Source organism: Abramis brama, assembly GCF_963993115.1.
Source record: "Abramis brama genome assembly, chromosome: 6".
Classification (NCBI taxonomy): domain Eukaryota; kingdom Metazoa; phylum Chordata; class Actinopteri; order Cypriniformes; family Leuciscidae; genus Abramis; species Abramis brama.
The window spans coordinates 15063503-15086066 of record NC_139968.1 but is presented as its reverse complement, the minus strand read 5'-3'; the positions used below and the strand labels follow the sequence as shown (position 1 = coordinate 15086066).

The 22564-nt window shown below is 36.3% G+C and overlaps 1 protein-coding gene and 1 long non-coding RNA gene across 2 annotated transcripts in view; one reads left to right on the top strand and one right to left on the bottom strand.

The window, feature by feature from the left end:
• Positions 1 to 22564, top strand: part of LOC311084410 (T-lymphocyte activation antigen CD86-like) — a 182572-nt gene that overhangs the window by 80657 nt on the left and 79351 nt on the right. The window lies entirely within an intron of this gene.
• LOC311084424 lies at positions 19800 to 22316 on the bottom strand. The gene is made up of 4 exons (XR_014606520.1): positions 22234 to 22316; positions 21796 to 21875; positions 21520 to 21621; positions 19800 to 21014 (listed from the first exon to the last, which is right to left on the bottom strand). It is a non-coding gene; the product is annotated as an uncharacterized lncRNA (long non-coding RNA).

Genomic DNA, 22564 nt, shown 5'->3' with positions numbered 1-22564 from the left:
GTAGGAGGGGTAAGGGAGTGACGCAAGCACGGTGACTTTTATTTTGACGGCGCGACGGACCTTTATTTTGGCGGCGCTGAGAACGCCAGAGCAAATAATGCTCGCATTCTCTGTGTTTATTAGTTAGCGATCTGTCTAACAGTACTGTTTAACATGTTATTAGATAGAACTGTTATAGAAAGTAGACAGTATATGAAAAAAGGTTATTAGCCTATGCCGTGTGGTTGATGTCCAGTGTTGCTAGCTGGGCAGATAAACATAATCATGTTTGACTTGGTCCCCTCAAAGTTGCGTTGGATTTTCTCTTCAGCATAAAGGTTTAGAGACCCATCTATCACTGTTTTCCATGTTTTATAGTTAGTTTATGGAGTAAATATATAGGCTATAATCTGTGTGTTTACATTCTAGCTGTTTTAAAAATGGCGGGTGCTGGTGTTCCGTGTGCGTTCGGTCAATCAGCGTACACTAACGTCACGGATAGTTCCTATAGTGCTGGTTTAGACCCTACTCTGAAGTAGGACCTAAATTAGTTCCTACAAATGGAGTTCCTAGAACTAAAATCGTTCCTAGTTCCTGCGGTGCGAACACGCCGACATCCGGGTACTTTAGCCAATAGTTCTAGGAACTGTGAAAAGGTTCCTCCGGTCGGAAAGCGGCTATTATCTCTGAATCCATGTTGAGTGAACTTAGAAAGAAGGAGACAAACAGTACTGTAAGGGGCGGCCCGATATATGAAGGTTTTGAGAAATCACGTCATTGGTTGAGGCGTGGCCCAGCTCCCGGACCATCAGTTAACTAGTTAACTCCCTTTATTATAGTCATGGTCTATTGATTGATGATAAGACAAAAACATGTTTTGGAAGATGGATTCTGTCATATTCTGTAGTTGATTGCATGAGTAAATGTGGACCTGTGGACTCTTAATCTAACATTGCATTTATTCCACACCCCAACAACACCCCCTTATGGGCAGAAACAGTATTCAGGGTTCAACCCATGTAAATCATTGTTATGTAGTTTCACTATATATAATCCCACATCTCCCCTTTTAACAAAGAGAAAACAATGAAAAACATAGCTTTGAGTTGACATCTTATTCTTAGGAGACAATCGCTTAGAACACAACTCAAGCAATAAACAATATATTTTGTATAGAACATTACCTGGAAACTGTTCAGATTATAAAAAGTTCTGAAAAACACATTATCAAAAGTTACCAATTACTAACTTTTTTTTTTTCTTCAACATCACAGCAACATTTACCTTTTTTTTTCTTTACCAGGGGTAAACTGCCTGACTACTGTGAAAAGTGTCCTCTAAGGTTACAGTAGAGTGACTATAAATCCAGTCTTTTAGGTTTCACAACTGGCCTTCCAGATCTGGTTCTAGTTACTGCTCCTTTTGGACTGACAGAATATGTATCAGTCCAAAGGTGCCAGTTTGAGATGCCAGTGTATTTTGTGTTTCTGTAATGTTCTCAGATTAGGAACCAGCCTGGGTGTCACAACCACTCTCCTTTACATCCATAGGAATGAGGAAATTGCGGTTCCTACGAACAGTTCCATGAGGCACATCCACCTGGTAAGAACGTGGCGTTGGATGTTCCTCCACCACAGTTCCTGACACCTTTCCGTGACCCATACCTGATCGCCAGATGAGAGCTTGTTCAAGTCATGCACTTGATGACGTTTGTTGAAATATCTTATGCCTGCACTTCTTTTCTCTCTCTCCTGAACACTTATGGTGGCGCTATCAGATAACAAAGGGTCCAGTAGTCTAGGGAGGGTTGGCAGAACTTGGCAGAACTGAATTCTTATTGTATAACAGAATGAGATCTCGAAACACTGAAACAGATTTTTGACTAAAGCTAAAAGACAAGTAAGTCATATGTTGCTGCCTTAAAAAAATGTGTACTAGTAAACATTCATATTGATAATAATGTTTTATTTGCAGGAACTGTGAAGTTTTTGAAATGTACTTCAATATTTTCAGGTATAGACAGAGGAAACAAGGAGCATAGTTGCATTATATTTGCATGATCTCATGATGTTCAAGACCCAATAAATTGTAGTTGTTTGGATATTTCTAATCTTTTACTTTTTACTAAAACCAAATGTTTTACATGTTCATTTATTCATTTAACAGATACTTTTATTAAAGCAACTTTTCTCAGAAATATCGCGACCCAAACAAATCCTTCTTATATGTCTATTACATATTTTTTGGTAAATGAAAATAATTACATAAACAAGCAAAGAAACAGCACATCATATGAGTTTTAATTGTGCACATTTGGATAAAAATCAGTTTCTGAACGCATTTGTCTCCTCATCATCATATCCAACCCCTTTAGTTGCTGAATGTAGGCCATTAAAAGGTTATTTTGAATAGTATGAGGGATTCATTGGATTTATATGGTGGAAAAATAACAATTGCAGCCTCTTGAGGGCAGCAGAGGAAACATATTACACTTTGTCGCTTGACTTGCGTCTGCATGATGTGAAGAGCTGTGTTAAGTTTGAGTTTACACATAAAGTGATTAAACTTAAACTAAGGGGGATTTAATTTGATTTAATATTGACTCATTTGAATAAATATTAGGTACACAAGATAGGCGTTAATTTTTCTCAAGAAAAAAAAAATACATAGGCTACATACAGACAGACAGCCCTATCAGCTGGTAGTATTATTTAAGAATTTTTTTAAAAAATAACTCAAATTAAATATAATGCGTTTTTTATTATAATAACAACTTTATTTAATGATATAAGTACAAATATAATAAATATGTAATATAGTGCACATATTTAGCAAAATACTCTCTATAGCTCTTTTTCTAGCCAACTAACGTGCCTGTATTATGGTCATTAAATGGCTTTCCTGAGGTAAATGTTATGTGACATAATTGTTCTCCAGCTGTTTTATTGACCCCTTTTTTTGATCGTTATTATGTATGAAGAATATACATTTCGGTAAGCTGTACTGTTTCTTTCAACATTGTTCATTCGTGTTTATTTACTATTAGCTAGTAGAGATGATCGGGTCACGTGCTGCTAGGGATCTGTCGCGTCACAATTACAAACGCCAAAACGGTATTTATTGTTTGAATTTCGTAATAAAATTGACAGAATCTGAGACCTGAGATTTTTTTTCATATCATAACCAACCTGCTCTGTCTAGTCTGTTGGTCTCCATGTCCTCTTTGCTTCGTGTGAAAAGTGTCAATTGCGTGAGTCTCACGGTGAATGCGTGACGGCGCTGATCCACTTGTCCGACACGACTGTCGCGTGGTGTCGCGACGCCTCCCCACATTGGTACGTTGATGGGCGTTAACCGCTATGGGCGTGGTTTTGACCGAGCGGGAAATGTAGCGTATTAGAACAGAGGACCTGCGAGAGACTTCCCTCCGTCTCCATATGCTCTACTTCTATTGGATAGACGCGTCGCGTTTAACGGACTTCATTTGCATAAAGATGGGCATCGGCCAGCTTTTTGACGCGCAGCATTTTTTCAAATGAAGCGCCGCCTTCCCGGAATGCTTTGCGGGTGCGACAAAGTCGCTTGACGTCACCCATAGGAATATAGTGGAGCGCGGCGCGACAGAAGTGTCGCACGGACAAGTGGATCAGCGCCGTGAGAGTTGGCAGCTCTGTTATTATATTTTGGCTTAATTCTATTTGTTATTCAGATTTTACCTCAAATATTACTTTTGAATTGGAACAACATATTGAGAAGTAATTGGGATGTTAATGCTACAGTAGAAGTTTTCTTGATAATCTTATCATGTTTACTGTCCCTAAATAGCAACTTCAGGTATATCACACATTTCAAACTGGTTTATTTTGTACTTCAAGTGGTAATTCGTCATTTTTGGGTTTATATGATAAACAGGTTTGAAAGTGCAAAATTCCCTATGTTTACCCTTTTTTTCAAAATGGGCACCTTTAGCATCATTATTCTCAAAAACTGCAAGGTTGTGTGTGGAGAACTTTTTCCTAAGGAATCTCTATATATTTCTGATGTTGAAAAAGTAGGTAGTGCCCCATTTGGTGGAACGAAACCCTATTTCTAGGCTCTTTTAGGCTACCGACAGCGGTCTCTCTCTCTCTCTCTCTCTCTCTCTCACTCTCACACACACACACACACACACACACACTAACCCGACCCCTAAATCTACCCATCACACACATACACACAAGTCAAGCGTTTTTTGTCTATAAAACGCCGATAGCAGGCCGGGTGAAACCCGTAGTTGTTGGGACATCAGAGACCGGTTTGTCCAGGAGGGCAACATGTTTATTAGCAATAGCTAACGTTAGCTCCGTAGTGTCCGACGTTTTGAGCCATTCCTACGCACATTGCTTGATTTTTTCCCATCGGACTTCAGTAAAGGGCTGCGGACCTTTCCCACCATCTTTTCCGACATGAAGAATACACTTTACGGGTGTTAATCGAGCTTGATCGCCGCTATCAGATGAAGATGCGCTGCTAACGTCCTCCTCCATGTTTACATGTGCGTAGTGATATTGGCTTGATTTCGGCTGTGACCTACTTACATTTTCGATGCTGATTGGTTGAAAATCTAGCTCAACAGTTTTATATGTCTCAATACGCAGTCAATATAGTGCGCCAATAAATACACTTTTCTCATTAACTGCAGGATAATGCGTGGAGAACTTTTTGCTTGGATACCTTTTATTAACGTTGAACATATTGAGCAAAAGAAAAATTAGTGCCCCGTTTGTCGGAACGAAACTGAACGATACAGCTCACGTACAGCGGCCTATATAGGCATAAAAAGCATTTTGTCCATACTGAAAACAAACAAAACTCTATAATACAAACAATACAAAATTATATTACATGCAATACAGAAAAATGTGTCAAAAAATACAAAAAGAAGAGAAATGCAAACCTGGGGCCTGTACCATGATGGTAGTTGAACAAACTCAGGGTTGCAGTATTAGTTTCGAGTTCACAAAACCAATCCAACCAGGCTTTGTTGGTACTATGATGCTGATCATCAACTTTCTCTGTCAGCTCAGGCTTTGATCCTGTCAAAGTTTAGAAGTTTAGGTGTGACATCAGTAGCGAACAGCCAGTCACATGCTGAGAAAGAGTGAAACAGAGAGAAAGCAGTGCAATTGTATTATTAAATAAAAGTATTAAAATATTAAGATTTTAAACAAATTTACACAGCAAGAAGAAAATAGCTGTCTATGAAAGAGGACAACTAAAAGAAAAAGTCTCGCTACTGTATATCAGTGCAAGTAAGTTGTGAAGTTAGTTTAACAGTTGATAAAGGTATAGAGAGAATTGAAGATTTAAGCTCACATGTAGTCATTTTATAGCTTCATCTATTGATTCTAAAGTGTATTTATATTACCTTTATATATTTATTCATTTAAACTCTGCGTAATAATAATTGATGAACTAAAATTGTACATGTGTGATCGATTAAGTATAATAATTACATAATATCTAAATCATACAAATTTATTATTGTAAATAAGCATTACTAAAAGCCAGACGATTTTGTCTTTAAAAATCATTTGCTATGTAGTGACCATTAATTTGGAGTAGAAACAGGTGAAGTGACTTTTTCGCATCAGACACGTGTCACTTTGCTCACAGCTGATTGGTCCAAGTTCGGTTTGCAACCTCTTACCTGGAACATTATAACAACTTCAACTCTTCATAAAAGGTTGAATCATTATCACAAGGGGAGTTGCCTATTGTTCCCTTTTACTCTTTGTCAAACGTACTACACAAAAACAGCATGATTGCAAAGACATCAAAGACCCCAAACAACATTGTATTGAAAATAAAAAGGCAACTTAGACAATTGTAAAACACATGCAAACATAACATAAATCTGTTGACTCTTTATACAAAACTCTTTGGACAAAATAGTCCATATAGAAAGTTCAAGAGTAGAAAGTCCATGCAAGCAAAATGTAAATAACAAAGATAATACTGAACAGTCCTGTCTCAGTCCTTTTCTGCTTTGAGGTAAGTAGGCAAGTCCTGATGAAAAAACAATTTCCCCAAAAAGAGAAAAAAGTATAAATCCACTGGTTCAAGGCCCCACAAAACACAGGTTATCCTCCAGCTGGGAAAAAGTCCCCAGAGTATAATCCACCACGTATATCCCAGACCAGAGCGTGCACATATGAAATGGCTCCAATGTCTAATACACAATGTCTGTCTTCCCATTTTGGGCAATTTACTCTGAGCTAGGTTTGCCAAAAAAAATGCCACCTCACCAAACACACACCTTTCAAAATGGCTGCCCCCCTTTTCCTTTATCCCTCGGCTCATAAGAAGAGTCCTTAGAGCCCAACAAAAGTCCCCCTAATTCCCCCTCAAACAAAAAGCATATGCTCAAAATCAACATACATGCAGATAAAAAAATAAACGATAAACATTTTGGCGTGGCACATATATATATATATATATATATATATATATATATATATATATATATATATATATATATATATATAGTATACAATATGTTTGGTTTTACTTCAGCATTGTGCAGGGCTTTACTGTGGCAGTGTAACAACATAACCTGCCCCGGAACAAGTTAGCCATGGCGATAGCCATAGCCATAGTTACTATGGCGATGAACACTGCTAAAAGCCAAACCACTTTCATGGTGCCTAAAACCCAGGGTTGGCGCAAGCTAATCTGAAACATAGCTGGCTAGCCACCTAAACCGGCTACATGGTATACGCCAGGTGACCATGACAAAAGAGGACAATACCATCAACACCAAATAACATTTACAAAACAAAACAAACCTTTTATGTCTTATAATTTTAACATATTTTTAATATTATTGTGTGTGAATATGTATGTCTGTAATTTAATGTTAGCAATGCTTTGGCAATGTAAAGCTTTTTACCAGGCCAATAAAGCCACTGAATCTTGAATCTATTAACATTCTAATAATGTAAAAGAAGAATAGACGTATACAGCAAAACAAATGTATGTGTGCCAATGAATTCACAAAGTTCAACTTAATTAACACACAACCAAACTAATACTGTATGTTTATAAACAAAGTTTGACAGGCAAATTCATTACTAGACTGAGCTTTTGCGTTCTCTCTCTCTCTTTTTGCTTTCTCTCTCTCCAGAATGAGGATGTACAATAAACAAAACTACAAAACACACTGTATTTGTCCAATCACCCGCTCATCTAGTCTGACAGCAATCCTGAGTTTCTCCTCCCATCAGTCTCTCCCTCCTCCCATCAGTCTCTTCCTCCTCCCATCAGTCTCTTCCTCCTCCCATCAGACATCAGAGAATATCAGCCTCAGTCTCTCAGAGATTGTTCAGTCTGTCAGGATGAAAACAAGAGAGAAGAACTGTGAGGAAGATCTTTCTGGATTGAGCTCAAATATGAAAAAGAAAACAGGTAATTTGTTGTTGAAGAAGATTCATTTGTTAATTTGTTTAAACATATATTTTTATCACTAAATTTAACACTGTTGTTTTCAATTCTCTTTTTCATTTTTCTCTGTAGGTCAGAATGAGGATGTTGCTGAAAGCTCTGTGTTCTTGTCCTGCTCTTTCAGCGACGATAAACCTGTCAAGACATGACAGTATATTAAAGACTCAGTGACAGCAGGAATATATGAGACATCATTCAGAGAAATGTTTCAGTTGAGGATCAGGATCCAGAACACAGTGTTTTCTCAGAGGAGTTTAAGAAAGAAGAGTCACTCAGATACTCATGTAAGTCTGAGAACATTTACTCATTTACTGCTGTTCATTTCACTAATACTGGATCAAACGTCACATCAGATGGAAAGACAAGTATAGCATCCTGCTGAAAAGACCAGCTATTATGATTATATATATCAAACAATTATTTTTCAGTGAAACTATAATATTTTTGATGTAATTTAGTTAATGTTTATTGCATTATGTGAAGAAGTGACCTATACCGCACATAATCTCACACAGACACATATACGCGCAACTAACACACACAGCATGTTCAGCTCCAGTTTCCACCCCGATTCCCTTTAACTCCCAATAACTCACTAACTATATCCTTATTTATCTTCAGATATTCTTTCCTTTACCCACACTATATCAGCATCTTACCCGCACCCTCTACATCTCTTATATACACTTCTCCTACATTATCTTAATTAATCCTGTGTTATTCAGAAACTGAAACAACACCTTTACCGTACTATTTCCTATATCTGAGTCTAATTTAGTCTTTAATGTTAACTCCTTTCCTTCATTCTTCCATACTTCTTATCTTAGCACTTCTCTTTATCCATCATAATCCTTACAATTTATAATCACATGTTTCACCATGTCCACATTTCTCACACAATCCCGTTGGATGTTTAGATATTAGATGTAATGTTTTATTCAAACCTATATGTCCCATCCTTAATCTTGTAATTATATGTTCCTCTCTCTTATTTCTCCCACTCTTTCCACCTTTTCCCACTTTCTTTTTCATTGCATATAAATGTCTCCCTTTAGTCTCATTATCCCAATACTGTTGCCACTTTTTAATCACTTTCTCTTTTATTACTGATTTTATTTCTCTTATACTATGTGGTAGCTCAATTTCTACCATTTCGTCATCTGCTTGCTTAGCTAATTTAGCTGCTTCTTCATCCCCTTTAATTCCCACATGGGCTGGAACCCACATAAACTGTACTTCTATTCTACCTTGTTTTAACTCAAAGAGATTTTGAAGGATTTCCATTACTAAGTCTGGCCTTGATTCTGACTTTTGGTTATCAATACTGACTATTGATGAATACGAATCTGAATATATGAGCGCATTTTGTACGGATTCAGACAATGATGGAGAGACTCAAGAAGAAGTGACAACATGTAGAATGCAACATAAGGACATTTCTGAATGGTTACTTGATGAATTTATGTAGCTTATGTGTAGTTATCTCCTAGTCATTGATTAGCATATTCTGTCATGATAATCTATAAATCATGTTCCCGGGGGCGGGGTTTATGTAAATTATTGGTTTAGTGATGTCATTAACCCAGGAGGAATGTCGTGTAGCCCCTACCAGTCCTTAAAAAAGCAATTTCTGCAAAAGTAAATATCTTCCTTTGCTTTGAACTTTGAGCGTTGTAACTTTGCAGATGTTGTTTATGCTCAAACAGCAACATTACACACTAACAAAGGTTAGAAAAGTGAATTCATAATCAACCACCCCTTTAAGCCCTAAATATTCCTTTGTTCTCATTACTTCCATCGCACTACTTCCTTATTTTTGTCTTATCTTCAGTAAAGTTAAATCTATTATTGGCTGAGGAAAAACCATAAAGGGTAATGTGGGTACATCACTCTTGGTACACATCTATATTTGCTTATCCCCATCTCCTTAATATCTCCTTCAACAACCCATCCAAAACTCTTTTGTTTATTCATTCCTTGTTCCCAACATATTCCTAGTATATTCTTTGTTGGATGTACTTAATCCTGACTCTTAATATTTTTCCAATATACTGCTATTAACTGTTGCCTTCTAATATCAAGCGGCATTTAATTTAGCACTACATGCATTGCTGCAATAGGTGTTGTTGGATATGCCCCACAGGAAATTCTCAATGCTTGCACTTGAATTCTGTCCAATTTCTCTAAATGAGATTTTGCAGCCATCCCATATGCTATACATCCATAATCTAGCACAGATCTTATCATTGCTATATAAACTTTGTAGCGCCCCTCTATGTGTTCCCCACTCTGGTAACAAGGTTCAAAAATAAAGACCTGATTTTGTAATTGGACTTTTGTACTGTACATAGAAACAAATAGAACCAATCACAGTGGATTCTGGGCTAGGGGACAAACAGAAATCATTGAGCCACTATTATTGTTTCTGAAAAGCGTACACATTTCCAAAGAGATGGCCTTGGAAACTATTAAAACACTTATACATAAATTGATCACATAGAAATCAAAACTCAGTTTTGAGAAAGAAAGAAATTATTTTTACCCCCTTGAATTTCTGTTTATAGTGCAAATTCAGTGTGTGTGTGTGTGTGTGTGTAGATCTGTATATATATATATATATATATATATAAATACATATACTATATACATACTACACATACATGCAGTGCTTTAGAAATAGAGTTGAGTTTCTGACTTGGCATTTTTGCATATTCAGTGTGTGTGTCTGTGTAAATCCGAATATATATATATATATATATATATATATATATATGTATATATGAGCTACAATATATTGTTTCACAGCAGCTTTACAAATGAAAAAAATCGCCTGAGAAGCAGCTTGGCCAACAAGCAAATAGTGTCAATATTCAGTTAATAGTCACAGTGTTGATTCAGTTCAGTTCAATAACTGTAACATTCATCAAACATACTGTATAATATATACAGTGTAATTGTGCACATACATGTACGTGTGACAAACTCCTATACACTCCACTGCACACTGAACAAGCAAAAGACACAAGATAGATTTACATAATTCATATCTGTGTGTAGTTTGGTGTGTATGTGGGCTAATCATTTTATGTTTGTGTGTAGAGTTACAACGCAAAAACAAATTTTTTGGAAGAGTTAAAATAGTTTTGAATGTTGACAATACACATAACATTTTGTAGTGTGGATCATTCATTGCAACATTTCTCCTCATTCTCATGTTTAAGAATCTGTTATCTGCTTGACAAATCATTTATGCTACTGCTGCCCACTAACATGCTTTTAAAGCTATTGTTATCCAATTTGTTGGCCTTCAAATTTTCTCCCCCGAACCCGCCTAAGTTACCCAACTACCCAGTCTGGTGTTTTTGAAACAAACGCCCCTGCCTGCAGCACTGTATAGCACAGAAAATAAACATTGTTGTGTTCTTTACTACTGTCTTTGATTGTTTGTGATAACAATGAATCATTCTTTCGGATATGAAATTTATATTTAATTGCTATCGGTAAGCCACAGCCTCCTTAGTTACTGTTGCTATCTCAGACAAACAATGGGGGACCTGTGCCCCAGTAGAGCTTTATGCCAAGCAACGCCCCTGGAGTAGCCTATTTCTTTTCATTTTGAATTGTTTCGTTTTAAGACATTTAAAAAGCTTTCTTTAGATAGGCTATATTTCTCATGTCTGAGTTTCGGTTAATTTATGATGAGATGCCCTCCTGTTCACGTGCAATGCAAGTGACCATGTGAGCGTAAAAACTTTTTTGAATAAAACTATTTATTTTTGTGAGTGAATGCAGCACAATCGCGAACATAAATGGACAACTTTAAATGTGATTTTCTCAATGATTAGATTTTTTTGCATCCTCAGATTCCAGATTTTCAAATAGTCGTATCTTGACCAAATATTGTCTTATCCTAACAAACCATAAATTAATGGAAAGCTTATGTATTCAGCTTTCAGGTGATGTATACATCTCAATTTAAAAAAACGGACCCATGTGACTGGTTCCTATTCAATAAGGAAATTGGACGCCAGTTTTTTATTAAAAGGGGATCTTTATTGGGCTTGGGAATGAATGTTATTAGCCCCTGACATAAAGAGGGAGGAATAGTCTCTAAAAAACATTTTATGTAAAAAAGGTGCCAATCTTTGATTAAATGCTTTATAAAGCTCTGCAGATAGCCCATCAGTACCTGGGGCTTTGTTATTTTTTAGATTATTTATTGATTCAACAATTTCTAAAAGACTAATAGGTGCATCGGTGCATCGCATAGGCTACTATCTTCTTTATTCATTTGTTTTATGTGAGATAAGGAATCAAAAAAATCTGTGGTGGATTGCTGGCAGAATTTAGAAGAATATAAATCATTATAAAATTTAGCACAAAAGAAGGAAATTAAGTTATCAATTTCAGTGAGAACCTCGTTGTGTTGAAGAATTGAGGTGTTACGTTTCCAATATGAGAATCTTTTACTCAATGAGACAGAGGCTATAAATGGAATACAGATAAAAATGGCCTTATGATCAGAAAACGGTGAGGAAAGTATGTCAGTCTTTATATTTGATCATTCTGCTGAAGACAACCAAAAGTCAAGTCGAGAGTGACTAGAAAGCGAGTTATTGTTCCATGTGAATACTTTTTGCAAGGGATGAGTTTCTTGCCACACATCAACAACAGAACATCTTTGCATAAAAGATAACAAATAGTTATGAATGTTACAGTGTGATGATAATAGGCATCAAAAGCATTTTGTCCACATACTAAAACAATATACAAAACAATATGCTTTGAGACACACAAAACAAAATGCTAATTTGTACAATACAGAATAATATTTCAATAAGAAGAAAAATGCAAACCTGGCGACCATGATAAAAGAGGACAATAACATCAACACTGAATAACAACAGAAATCTTTATGTACTTTTTTGCCTTTCCTATCTCATTGTTATTTATAATTTATTTATTATTAGTGTGTAAATATGTATGTCTGTCTGTAATTTAATGTTAGCAATGCTTTGGCAATGTAAAGCTTTTTACCAGGCCAATAAAGCCACTGAATCTTGAATCTATTAACATTATAATAATGTAAAAGAATAGACGTGTACAGCAAAACAAATGTACGTGTAGCAATGAATTCACAAAGTTCAACTGAATTAAAACAAGCAACACAACCAAACCTGCATGCAAATACTGTATGTTAATACACAGAGTTTGAAAGGCAAATTCATTACTAGACTGTTAAGTTTTGCTTTCTCTCTCTTTTTGCTCTCTCTCCAGAATGAGGATGTACAATAAACAAAACCACAAACACACTGTACTTGTCCTATCACATGCTTATCTAGTCTGACAACTAGTTTCTCCTCCCATCTGATCATCAGATAATATCAGTCTTGAGTCTCTCAGAGATTGTTCAGTCTGTCAGGATGAAAACAAGAGAGAGGAACTGTGAGGAAGATCTTTATGGATTTAGCCCAGATATGAAAAAGAAAACATGTAATTTATTGTTGTAAAAGATTCATTTGTTAATTCATTAAAAAAAAAAAATGTATCACTAAATTTAACTCTGTTGTTTTCAATTCTCTCTTTCATTTTTCTCTGTAGGTCAGAATGAGGATGTTGCTGGAAATTCTGCGTTCTTGTCCTGCTCTTACAGAGATACACTAAAGTCAAGACATGAGTGTGTATTAAAGACTCAGTGACAGCAGGAATATATGAGACATCATTCAGAGAAATGTTTCAGTTGAGGATCAGGATCCAGAACACAGTGTTTTCTCAGAGGAGTTTAAGAAAGAAGCTTCACTCAGATACTCATGTAAGTCTGAGAACATTTACTCATTTACTGCTGTTCATTTCACTAATACTGGATCAGACGTCACATCAGATGGAAAGACCAGCTTATTTTTATTATTATACGTCAAACTTGATGATTTTTCAGTGAAACTAGCACAATATTGTGTCTAACGTTTTGTCATGTTATTTATTGATGAATTAAAGTGCAGACAGACAGATGATTAGAGATGTACTTGGCCCTCTTTTATTTTTGGTATATGTAAATGATATCCAAGAGATGTGTGAGTGTAATATGTTTTTATACGCAGATGATGATGCTTTAGTAGTTGCAGATAAGGAAACAAATAGAATACAGAAGTTAGATGAGGAGCTTGTTAAGATGAAGGCTGTCTGAAAATAAGCTTTATTACATCTGGGTAAAACAGAATCTATTCTCTTTGGGTCTAAATATAAGTTAAGGAAGGCAGATGATTTAGTAATTAAAGTTGATGGTTGTGTACTTGTAAACAGAACATCGGTCAATTATCTTGGTTGTGTTCTGGATAATAATTTAAGTGGTGTAAGTATGGCCTGGAAAGTTTTAGGAAAAGTTAATGCTCGAATTAAATGTATAGATATGCTAGTTTTTTTTTTTTAAATAAATAAAGTTTAAAGGTTCTTGCTACAGGTCTAGTACAAAGTCAGCTTGAGTATGCGTGTTGTTCATGAATGACTGATTTATCCAGTATGTGGATGACAAAGTTACAAAGTCACAAAATAAATTATTGAGAATAGTTTTAGGAAATCATTCTTTTACTCATGTGGATAATGGACACTTTCAGCAGATTAGATGGTGACCTGAAAGACGGTTAGCATTCCTGAAACTAAAAATTATACAACAAAATTATTAATAATTGGGCCCCAGTGTATTTTAACTCCTATTTCTCTCGGGTTAATGTAAGATATGGACACTATACTAGACAAAATATAATGGATCTGAATCTATGTAAGTGTAAGACTTTGTATGGTAATAGGACGTTTGAATACACAGGTGCGCAGGAGTGGAATAAGTGGACATTGGACGTTAAGGTTTTAACAGATAATGTTGGTTTTAGTATAAGAGTGAAGAAATTGTTTTTAGACTGGATGGCTTTATAGATTTGGATATATGTGTATTTTGTGTTTTTGTTTTTTTGTGATAGTTTTTTATCACGTTTTTTTGCCATGAAAATGTCTCGTACAAAAAAAAAAAAAAAAAAAAAATCAAGGACCACAATGGAAACCACAAAGGCGCGGATTTATGGGTGGGCCTGATTGACCGGTGGCCCACCCAATCAGATTAATAAAAACAATTACATTTTTGAATTTTTAATAATAATAATAATAATGAATTAATAAATAATTTAATTTTAATAGTTTCGTGAGGTCATTTATGTACAGTAGCTATGAAAAATAGCTACAAAAGAAAAATATTATGTCGGCATATCACGTGTCAGTCCAGTGATGCTACCACGCAACACCGCTTTCCGTGCGCGCACTGACTTAACGTTGTGATAGCAGAGAATGTCTAATAAGGGGAGAAGTTTCACTCTCAGTACACTTCCGGCTTCTGAACTGGTTTCAGTTCCACTCTGGTTCCATATGAGGGCGCTCACAGGACGAGTGCAGAATGAATGGAGGTCTATGGCGCTATACCTCTCAAAATCCACTTTTCTCAGGATATAATTTTTTGTCTAGTAATTTGAATGTTGTATTCGAAAGGAGATGCAAAGAAATTACACATTGCTGGGTGTTAGATTTTTTAGAGTCACTTATTTGCTTTAAAAAGTCTTTTAAAATGTCAATGACGTCATACACATCGTACGACCAGAGATACTGCGTTACGGCAATCCTTCAGTCACTTTGGTGCTTTCGCGCTCTGCACTTTCTTTTCTCTCGAGGCATCAACAGCACAGCTGACACAGGTAAACACACGTGCTAGAAGAGTTTTTGTTTTGTTTGTTTCTGGTCCCGCTACGGATGCCACGATGCCATCAAGTGGTATCTCTGGTCGTAATCAGTCCTTCACTGACCAATCAGCGTTCATTAGCAGAATGCTAGCGTGTTATGGGCAACAACAACTCAACCTGTAAGAAATCGAAAGGACATAAGTACTCGTTCATTCAACTTTTGACCTATAACCCATGTTGAACTTGCAAAACCTACAATCAAATCTGAGATTTCTCAACGGCAATCGGGTGAAAGAGACAAATTTAGCCGTCTAGCCCCATAGACTCCCATTCATTTTGCACTCATGGGCGATCGCCCCCAGTGGAACTCTGGTGGAACTACAACCAAAATTTGGTACAATAAGACTTAATAGGGAGTGGCCAGGCTCTCCGTAGACGGGCTCTGGTGATAGTCTACATGTGAGTCGCGTGACAGACAGATGACCTTCAGGTTTAAAGCAGCTGGGAGGGCTGACTGACATGAGTACAAGGCATAAGCCTATTTAAATTCACTACCGAAGTACCGATCTGCTATAGTTGACATATTTATCAGGCGTGTACATAAGCGTAATTTGCGGGTGGGACATGTCCCCACCACTTTTTGCCAGGGTCGATATTGTCCCCACCACTTTTTAAAACATCACGCGGCACGAATGTACCAAATCTACAAATAAATAAAACATCTCCAGTTAACTGGCAGAGCATTCATTTCGTTCGTTTTTTAAATAAGAGACGATCTAGCACTGAAATGTGTTTTTTAAATCAAGTGATCAAAGTGGCCGTTGGCGCGCTTCAATCCGTTGCGGATACTCTCCATTCGTTCCGGTGAAATCACAAAACATAATGCACACAAACGTGTCCCTGCTTGATATACAACCACTGATGAACATAATCGGTTTTGATGAGAAAAAAAAACTATACGAGAAAAAAAATAAACTATACGAGTGCAGTTTAGAACCCAGAACCTCTGACACGGTTGGCGAAAGTTCTACCTCTGGACCATTATGCCACCTTCACACTAACAGTTGAAATCAGCTCCGTAATACGCCCCCAGCGGACGTCGTACTACATCGTTGAAAAGCATCGGAAGCTTCGGAAGCGAGTAGAACAAAAATGGCGGAGAGATTAGAACGGTTGATTTTGTCAGTGTCAGAATGTACAATTTTGTATGATCTTTCTGATGAGGGCTATAGAGACATTATTTCATTGACTAGCCGACGATTTGCCATCATGGAATTTTCTGGCTGTATGTGAATGAGCGGGGGCCACAATATTTAATTATACATTTTAATTGTATTAACTGCCCTAATAACGTTATAAAATCATGAAAAAAAAAAAAAATGACATGACAACTTATCGTTATAAAATCATTATTTTATTTTATTAAAAGTTGAGTATTGAGGTTTGTTTATCAGTAGCCTACCATAGCAACGCTAACTTCCGCTGGAATTGTCGGATAGGAACCATCCGTAGCCTTTCGCAAGAGTTTTTTTTTTAACGCATCCGGATGACCAACTGACACGATTTTTTTTTCGCACCGCACTCGTTCAGACCATAGATGGTTCGGACCCATTCGCATGCGGTCTGCGAATCTCCATAGGAAATAAATGACTTCCGGTCGTTTCGAAGCCGTATCGGAGCTGATTTCAACCATAGATATCATATATAAAGCAGGGATGTGATTTTTCCGGATTAATCCGGAATTCCGGATTTTCCGACCTGAAAATGTGACCTACGTGAATCATGCAGATCTGTAAAAAAAAAAAAAAAATGAGAGGGGGGGGTAATCTCACAGCCGTCACCATGGTAACCCGGGACTGAACTACAATCGCCGCGAATCGCGGCCACACCGGGCGGCACGTCAACATGGTTACAGATGGCAGGTAGATGCAATCTTTCCCCGCCCAGCGAGTGCTTGAAGTGCGTCAGAAACAGAGCGCGCGCGCGATCAGTTGTTGGTAATTTGTTGTGTAGCGTGCGCGACGCCGCATCCAATGTAGACAGCATTGCTTTTTTTTGAGGGCGCTTAACACACAGGCTCGTAAACGGGCCTGGCAGCTCGCGCCAGTTCTAGACGCGGTGAAAGTTTCCTGATTGTGACGGATGGCCGAATTTACATGACACATTATAAATGAGCATTATAGTCTGCGATAGATACAGTGCCAAAAAGAAGAGAAGAGGATAAAAGGGGATAAAGACAGAGGTAAAGTGATGTAGTGAATGAACAGTTTATCTAATTGCATAGGAGTAAGATACTATAATTTCATGGCAGTTATTTTTACCTTAAACTTAATGTTAGCAGTTGTTCTGAGTTCTCCAGACTGTGTGATTTTGTTACAATCATGTCAGTTTTAAGACGCATTTTTTATTATCACTTTTTTATTAATGTTTTACCCTACAGTTGTGCAGTTTTAGGGGGAATACAGTACAGGCCAAAAGTTTGGAAACATTACTATTTTTAATGTTTTTGAAAGAAGTTTCTTCTGCTCATCAAGCCTGCATTTATTTGATCAAAAAATAAATGCATTTGATATACTGATTTTTTTTTTTTTTATATTGTGATATATTATTACAATTTAAAATAATTGGTTTTCAATTTATTATACTTTAAATTATAATTTATTTCTGTGAAGCAAAGCTGAATTTTCAGGATCATTACTCCAGTCTTCAGCATGTGACATCCGGTCTATCACATGATCCTTTAGAAATCATTCTAATATTCTGATTTATTATGAGTGTTGGAAACAGTTCTGCTGCCTAAAATATTTGATGAATAAAAGGTTAAAAAGAACTGCATTTATTCAAAATAAAAAAAATATTTTCTAATAATATAAATCTTCTTTACTATCACTTTTTATCAATTTAACACATCCTTGCTGAATAAAAGTATTGATTTATTTCAAAAAAAGAAAGAAAAAAATTACTGAACCCAAATTACTGACCAGTAGTGTATATTGTTACAAAATATTTCTATTTTTTTTTTTTAATTCTTCTTTTTTATTTTAATTTTAATTTTATTACTTTTTATTCATCAAAGTAACCTAAAAGTATCACAGGTTATTAAAAAATATTAAGCAGCAGAACTGTTTCCAACTTTGATAATGAATCATCATATTAGAATGATTTCTAAAGGACTGCAGTAATGATCCTGAAAATTCAGCTTTGCATCACAGAAATAAATGATAATTTAAAGTATAGGCTAATAAATGGAAAACCAATTATTTTAAATTGTAATAATATATCACAATATTGCATTTTTTTTGTTATGTTGTTATGTGTCATACTCATGACATAAGTTGGATATTGCACATTAAGCAGTTTAAGTTTGGTGTAAAAAAATGTAAAAATATATATTTTATTTTTTAAATTCAAATAAGTTGTTGTCATGTGTCATAAAAAGTTGGATGTTTTTATCGGTTTGATCGGCGGGGCAGGGCAGGGCAGGGCAGGGCAGGGCGGGGGGGGGGGGGGGGGGTGTTGGGGGTCTCAGTATATTTTCCTGCTTTTTTGTCCTTAGCCAATCACATGCCTGATAAAGGCTAGATGTCTCGTGCGCGCTGCTGGCCAATGGAGGTCGACGTCCGCACGTGGCGGCCATCTTGCCACAGTGTGCTCGCTCACTCGTTTAATGGTGCATATACTTTTAAATAACCATAACTTGCTCAATTTTCTACCGATTTTCAAACGGTTTGGTTTGTTATAAACGTCAGAGATGTAGTTGTGACACTACGTACATACACTGCATACATATGAATAATTATAACATATATGTTCAAGCATTCGGAATTATAGCCACGTTAATAACGTTTGTAAGAAACCAAACCGTTTGTAAATCCGTCAATATTTCAGCGAGATAAGAGGATTTGTGTGCATGCTGATCACTCGCACAGCTTCACTGCGGTAAGATAGCCGAACGGTGATGCCGGAAGTGACTGCGCCATAAGACATCTAGCGTTTATTTATGCCAGTGTGAAGGCGGCGTTAAGGTACACGTTGTTCAAATAGGCGAATCTATGTATTTAATCACACGAAAATTCTCGGCATTGACAACATATATTAGGCTACATCTCATTAAACGACAAATTAAACCCCATGTAGCCTACTATTTAAATCGATTGCTGGACATCGTAATGTTATTGTACATTGAAACTCAAAATCAACGAATATCTGCGTATATGCCGCGTTCCAGGCAACCTGTAACCCGTGTTTTTCCAACTCGTAACTGGGAGTACATCCCCAGTTAACAATTTTTGGTTCCCAGAACGTTATTTTCAGTTCCCAGAACAAACATGTTCCCTGTTGGTTAGCTAGGAAAGTTTTCTTTACGTTAATAGAACGTTCCCTATAGGTTAGGGGGAAGGTTCCCGGAACGTTGCCGAAAGGTTCTCGGAATGTTATTAAAAATAAATTAAAAATCTTTAATATTTATATAATTTCTATATTATAATTTATAATATAAGTATAACATAAATTATAAATCTAAATTAGGTTGTAAAGTAAGTTGAAAATACGTCTTTTTCAGGCCTAATTTCAACCGTGAATTCATGATTATATTTAATATTCATAATAAAACAATTCATAAAAGATTTGCAGACCATTTATTGACACATCAGATACATCTTTCACATAAAAAAACACTTTCCTGATCACATCTTAAGCCTGCATTTGATCAAGCATACCCTAAAACAGTTATATTGTGAAATATTACTACAATAAAAATAACTTTTCATAAATATACATGTAAATATATAGTGTAATTTATTCCTGTGATGCAAAGCTGAATTTTCAGCATCATTACTTCAGTCTTCAGTGTCACATGATCCTTCAGAAATCATTATAATATGATTTGATTCTCAATTTTTTTTATTATTATCAGTTGTACGGCTTCATATTTTTGTGGAAACTACGATACAGTTTTCAGTATTCTTTGAATAGAACTTTCAAAAGAGCAGCATTTATTTGAAACAATTTTTTTTAAACAATTTTAAAGTTTTACTGTGACTTATCAAATTTTTCTTTTCTGTATAAACATTTTTTCAAAACAATAAATCTTAAAAATATTGAAAATGTTTATAAAACAGAACAATGACCAATTATAACCACATTAGAAAACAGTAAAGGGATAGTTCACACAAAACTGTAAATTCTGTCATTAATTACTTACCCTCATGTCGCTCCAAACCCGTAAGACTTTTGTGGAGAACACAAATGAAGATATTTTTAACAGCTGCCTTGTGTGCGCAAACAATTACGTCTTTATTCACAAATGATGTATCTCCGACGCATGTTGCGCCATGAGATGGCCGGCTCTCTCGCCAACACAACCCTGATGAATCTTGGTGCTCCGTGAACACGTGTCAGAGATGTATATTTTGTGAATAAAGATGCAATGGGGTTTTTTTGCACACACAAAGCATTCACTTCGCTTCATAAAGTTGAGGTTAAACCACTGGAGTCATATTGATTATTGTTATAATGTCTTTACTACCTTGAAAGTTGTAGTTGCATAAACTGTGAAATGGAGGGACAGAAAGCTCTCAGATTTCATTAAAAATATCTACATTTGTGTTTCAAAGATGAATGAAAGTCTTACAGGTTTGCAACAACATTAAGGTGAGTGATGAAAATGTTTGGTAATGTTTGACGCATTAGGTAAAATCAGTTCCTCAGGGGCACCAGTAGATCTCTTCCTATCTCTGATCTTCTGCTCCTTCCACTGTCCCAATCCCAGATTATTGAGCCACGACAGAAGTTTCCACTTTGAATGCTTTAGCCTGGCGGTTTTTTCTCCAGCATCTAAAGTGAGAAAGAAAACAATAACCAAAATGTAAATGTAAAAAAACAATGGTTGTCCAAAATGTGAAGTATACACGAGTTTTCCCTCTACATATTTGTGCAAGATTTTAGTCATAGATAAATTGTAAATGTTTACTTCATTAGACATTACCTGTCTAGCGACGTATGTTTATGCTGAAATATAATATTGGTTTGTGTTTTAAAATCAGCTATCACGTCATTTTGTAGCGAACTGTCTCGTATGATTAAAGTTTTGTGCTTCAGAACTTCAGATAACATAGTGAGTTTTTAGGGAGTGAATGTTTCAGTGCACTGTAAGGATTTTGTGATAAAGACAGCCCTTAACCACTGACTACTGAGCTAGAGACCTGAGTGATATGCACCCAGAGTTTAGCACCTTGATTAGCTTGTTCAGGTGTGCTGGACTAGGTTGGAGTAAACCTCTGCATGTAAGTGGACCTTGACAGACAATGTTGAGATCTCCTGCAATATGTTCTGAACTTACATCACTGGTGTCCAGACCAAAGTCCTGCAGAGTTTCTGGTGATCCTGGATCAGCTGCTCAGGTCTGCTTAATTGGGTTTGGAGCTAAACTCTGTGATCAGGACTAGATGGCAAACAATAATGTAAAGGGGAGAAGACAAACAATATTATTATGTTATAAATAATTTGTTCTGTGTTCATCTGCTTACCTGTCAAAGTATGCATCATGAATAAGCGGTATATATTGAATTTGATATTTTAATAACACTGTTTTACTACATTAATACTAACTACAAACCTGATAAAAATGACTGGGCGATGGAGGAAAGCCTTATTTTGCCCTCCAGGTGGGCGTAATGGTGTGACGTCACGTGATAACTATGAATTAACCATACAGTGCATACTTTTAGGTTAAATAAATTTGCTTATTTCCATTCATCCATTGAGCAATTGTCAGCAAAACCTTTACAAAACTACAAAATCTCTCATCTACACATAAGATGTGATTAAAAGCCCAAAATTACAGCTCAAGTCTATAATTGACCTAAATGAACGTTACCTTTAGTTAACGTTAGCAGCTAAGATAGCCTAACAGTTGAGAGGCTAACGGACTTTTGCGAAGACACTAAACCATTTCTATAAAGTAAATATTCAACGGAAGCGAGTAATTTACATGAAAGAAAGTCTCAGAAACATTTGTATGTACTATTTGTGTAATTTTATGGACTAAACTTACCTTAAAGTAGTTAAAACAACAGTGAGAGACGGAGTTTCTCTGGTTGTCAGTTGAGCTGCTGCCTCGTTTCCATGGTAACGCCCTCCCATAGATATCATATATAAAGGCTAGATGTCTCGTGCGCGCTGCTGGCCAATGGAGGTCGACGTCCGCACGTGGCGGCCATCTTGCGGCAGTGCGCTCGCTCACTCGTTTAATGGTGCAAATACTTTTAAATAACCATAACTTGCCCAATTTTCTACCGATTTTCAAACGGTTTGGTTTGTTATAAACGTCAGAGATGTAGTTATGACACTACATACATACACTGCATACATATGAAAAATTATAA